Below are 4,826 nucleotides of genomic sequence, written 5' to 3' on the forward strand. Positions count from 1 at the left end.
CCACCTTTCATTTTTTGTATTGTGTTATTTTGGGCCTAAGCCCTTGTTACTAAATTTTGCTATTACTTTGCTAGTTTTAGGGCAGGTGGAAAATTGGGCCTAAGGCCCAAAAGAAAGAATGATTACTTTGTGTTAGTCTAGGACAGGTGTAACTCAAATGGGCCGGAGGCCCAAAACAAAAATGGGCCCAAACACTGGTCCAGGCGGACAGAAACCAGATTTGGGTCCAGCTCTCTTTCCCTCTTTACATTACTATGTTTGTCTTGCTTATTAATATTTGTCGTTAATCTTAGGGTCGAAGAGTTCGAATCCCCGAAAGACGCTCATTTCGTTTTAATAATTTAACTAAATCGATCATCTTTCGAAAGACTTAAAAGCATAAATTTCGAGAAGTATCTCACTTAGATCATAGGTCAATATTTCCCTTTTTTCCTTTTTATAACTGTCTCAACTATAAAATAGTTCAATCGTTTTATTCAAATTAAGTTAAAGTACTTTTAGCCAAATGAATTAATTGTTGGATAACCGCATTAGCGGATATTCTAGGTGCTTTAAAAACCTTCCTAGAATATTAATAGGAACCTCGAACCCTTTTTCAAGTTTTCACTAGATTCCTGTTTTAGTCTCGTGAAAATGAATAGTTTTCTTGATTTTTCTTAAAAATTAAGTGGCGACTCTTAAAATCAGTCAAAATATTTTTTCCTAATAAAACAGATCTTACATTTGCTAATAAAGCTCTATATAAAAATGTTTTCCCAGTTCCTCCTGGACCGTCAATGAAAAAAGCACTTGCTTTATCTGAATATACTCTATCAAGTATTGTATTAAATGCCCTTTTTTGATGAGGATTTAACTTTGTTTGTAATAGTAAATCTTCTTCATTTACTATTATATTTCTTTCGAAGTGAACATCTTTTGCTTCTTTAGGTAATGTAGAAGGTATAATATTTTTAGAAACAAAATTATATTCCTTTATATTGTGTCCCATTAAATGTAAAAATTCATTGATGTGATTTATAACTGAATGTTGAATAGATTTTGTTCCTAAATTAGGAATTTTTTTGAAATCTTCAGACATTGAATCTTCAAATATTTCCCATAATTCTTTAGGATTATCAGGATTGCAGTAAACTAATATTGTGGAGAATAGACGTCTTAAACTATAAGGCATTTGATAGGTCACAGCTTCATACATACACTCTAGTAAACTTTTATCAGAATGTAATAAACATCTTTTTTCTGCAGCTTCTCTAAATGTATCATAACATATTCCGTTAATTGTGCGGAGATCTTCATATGATTTAGGTCCTCTTACATTTGTTAAAAGTAATCTAAGATAGTATCTTTCCCCTTCAGTTGGATGACATGTGACAATTCTACCGATAGCATTACTATGTCGTCGTCGACGTGACCACATTCTATCTGTTGTTGACCAAACAAAATACTTTGGAAAGTCTTTATATAANTCCAACGTCGTTTATTAGACTTCACCCCGTTGTTTGTTCGACTCGGGTAACCGTCATTTCTCAAACCAATTCTAGTCAACCTAGAGTAGAGCGAAACCAAATCCAAATCTAAGCATTAGCCTAAGACGGCTTAATACCCAATGCGTATTAAGTCCATTAGTAAAACTGCCAAAAATCATGTCCAAGGTCCACGACCTAACGACATATCCTATTGTTTGACATTTGAAAGATGTATGTGTGGAAACCTAATTGTTGCCTATTTGGGGGAGGGGAATCTTAACCGTGCTTTATTTTGTAGGTATGGATCGATTTCCTAAATTCGACATGGTAGTAGAAGCCCCAGTTTTGCTCAAGATGTGGTACAACGACCTCACTGTTGTTCACAAAAGGGTCCTCAACAAATATATAGGACCCCTAACAGAACTCCTCAATATGGTTGGGTGGCCTGAACTGATTGAAGTCCTCACAGGTTTTTGGGACAACGAGAAAATGGTGTTTCGATTCGGAACCACATAAATCACCCCGACAATTGAGGAAATTCGAGATGGAATAGACACAGTCGGTACAGGGCTTGAAAGAAGGGTGAGAAAGCGGGAAAACATCCTAATCCCTAACAAGCCTACCCTCGAGGATATTGTAAACTGGCTCGGATTAAGAAAGGATTGCGCCTACTGGGCCGAGGGTTCTGGCGTTTCTTTCATGGATCTCTATGTTAGATTCGGAGATGCGAGCTTTTATGTGAATTACAACCAAGAGTTCAGGGTCACTTTCAGAGAATGGGACGGGATCAGACCTTTGGCATTTACCATTGCACTATTAGGCACCATGGTTTTCCCACATGGCCCGAGCCTCAGTATCAACACCCGAGTGATAATGCTTGCGCACACTCTGTTCCACGGGCATCTGAACCAAGGGCAAGTAAAGTATTATCCTATCGCACCTGTCATCCTTTCCGACATGTACCGTGCTTTGGGGAAATGCAAGGAAGGGCATCGTTACTTTCAGGGTTGCAACCTTCTTCTTCAATGATGGATAATGAGTCACTTGGTGAAGAGACACGGAATTCAAGAACTCCATACCCTTGATGAGCATAACGCTCTTAAGAGTTTGAATGACATGTTGTTCTGGGCAGACTTGGAAAAAAGAAGAACCAGAGAAAGATGGGTTCAAATTTTCTCTGAGTTAAGAGAAGAAAACATCCAATGGATGTTCGATCGTTTCATCTCGAAAGATGCCATAGTACGGGGTGACAGACAACTTGTGCTTCCTCTGCCAGGTATTCGAGGTATTCGCCCATATGCACCCATTCGGGTCTTGAGACAGTTTGGAAGAAGACAGACTACACCCCAGAAGCATATTACCGTATCTATGTGTTCGACATCGGGGATGATAGAGTGCCTGAGGCTTCAGAGATGCTGAGAGAATGGAAAAGAGCTGTGCGAATGAACAAGGACACTATTGCCATAGATCGATTTAATGCGGGGTATGATGAAACTTACAAAGCTTGGTTGAAGCGCAATATACAGGGTATCTCTTTCTCAGTTCCGAACATTTACCGCAGTATAGAGGACAAAGAGTCCAAAGCTTTGATAGAACTGAGAGAGGTAAGAAGAGAAGCCCAGGAAATGCACGAGCAATTTCTCCGAAAGCAAGAAGAGGATAAGTACGCCCTCGAGAGCGTAACTCAAGAACTAGAAAGCTTGAGAAGCGATTTGGGAGAGCTTAATTTATGGATTGGAGATAAGAAAAGCGGAATGTGCCTCGAAGACTGGGAAGAGAAAGGTCGCCGGAGCGAAGGATACTTGCTAATGATTCAATATAGGCTTCAACATCTCATGGCGCAGAACAAGAGGAGCAGATCAGAGGCGGAGCCGACGGGAACATCTTAGCAGATTTCGCCCCTGCGTGGGTTTTTCTATATGTACTTATTGTTATTTGCCCCTGCGTGGGCTTGTCTTTCTTGTATTTTGATACTATTTTCAAATGACCCCTGCGTGGGCCTTTCCTTTGTAATTTTCGTTTATTCCCTACTTCCCTTGCTTATTTTCGCTTCTTGAACATCATTTTATATGCGGAATTTGTTTTGGGGTAACAAAATGGTTCAATTCTACACATACATCTTTCAAATACGCTAGGCCTACCCTTGGCACAAAAGGGTCCCCTACTTGTTTAGGACGCGCGATATATGCTTGTGTGCTTTAACTGTTTATGTGATATTGTTGCTTTGAATGATGATATTTTAGCCCACTCCTTTTCAAAAAATTTCCAAAAATCTCTACAATACCAAATACAAGTCACTATCAAAATGTCCGACCAAAATTCCATGAGTCTTGAGTTTCTCAGCCAGAAATAAAATCCTACCACCCAAATCATAAAATATTACTCTATCATTTCAGGAAGGTGAAATTGCCGCTAAGATGGAAAAAGGCAAGGGTGTCGACATAGAGCTAACCGAGGAGGATCTAAGGATGAAACTGCGTCAACTCAAACAAGAGATTCAAGAAATGGGAGAAAGAAGAATAGAAGTAGAATTAGCCACTGCAGCTGCGCAAGCCAAAAGTGCAGCACTGGACGTGGAGTTAACGGCTAAGATGGCAAGATATGCTGTCATAAACGAGGAGACTGTTGCTATGTGGAAAGAACATGACGACTTCAACAATGATATAACCATGAGACTTCAGAAACTACATGAAGAATGCCCTTTCTTCAACCAAGAGGCCACCAACAGTGGTCCTGAAGGCACTGGACCTGAATCTGTTGAAGAGGAACTTGAAGAGGAAATTGTCTATAGACCTCCTTTCAAGGGACGATGGAAAGAAGAGAATGAGGAAACCGCCCCCGAAACATATGAGTTTACCCCCCGTGGCTAATACAGCAGTCAGAGGAAGAAACTTCGGTGAAGGCACCATCTATCTTTTAGGAGCTTTCTTATCTGTTTTTCACTTTCCTTGTAATCACCGGAACTGAATGAATGAAAATGAAAATTTCCTTTGTATTCGAACTACGTAGGGCCTGAATTCTCCTTCGGAGATACGTAGGCAGCCTTTCAAGGCCCGGCCCCTATCTCTTTCAAATTTTCTTCCCCCCTCTTTCATTCTACAAGGAAACATTAAGTTCAGATCAACCGACGACAGAAGATGCAGCAAAAAGACCTTAGCTCAACGCAATTTAGCCTTTCTGAGTCACTAGACCCAAAATAAAACGAGCAAATTCCTGCTTGTTCAAAAAACCAGTCCCCATTTCTCGTGGGTTAACGTGTCCTCAGACAAAGCAACTTTTATGTGTTTATCTGCTTTCAATGTGATATCTTGCATTACTCATCTACGACGAATACTGACAGATTTGCCTTTGAGTTTTTTT

The 4,826-nt window shown here is 39.7% G+C and overlaps 1 pseudogene; it reads left to right on the top strand.

The window, feature by feature from the left end:
• Positions 1-1,766: 1,766 nt before the first annotated feature.
• LOC125847349 (uncharacterized) lies at positions 1,767-3,355 on the top strand (annotated as a pseudogene).
• The last annotated feature ends 1,471 nt before the right edge of the window (positions 3,356-4,826 follow it).

This window comes from Solanum stenotomum, chromosome 12 (assembly GCF_019186545.1).
Source record: "Solanum stenotomum isolate F172 chromosome 12, ASM1918654v1, whole genome shotgun sequence".
Lineage (NCBI taxonomy): Eukaryota > Viridiplantae > Streptophyta > Magnoliopsida > Solanales > Solanaceae > Solanum > Solanum stenotomum.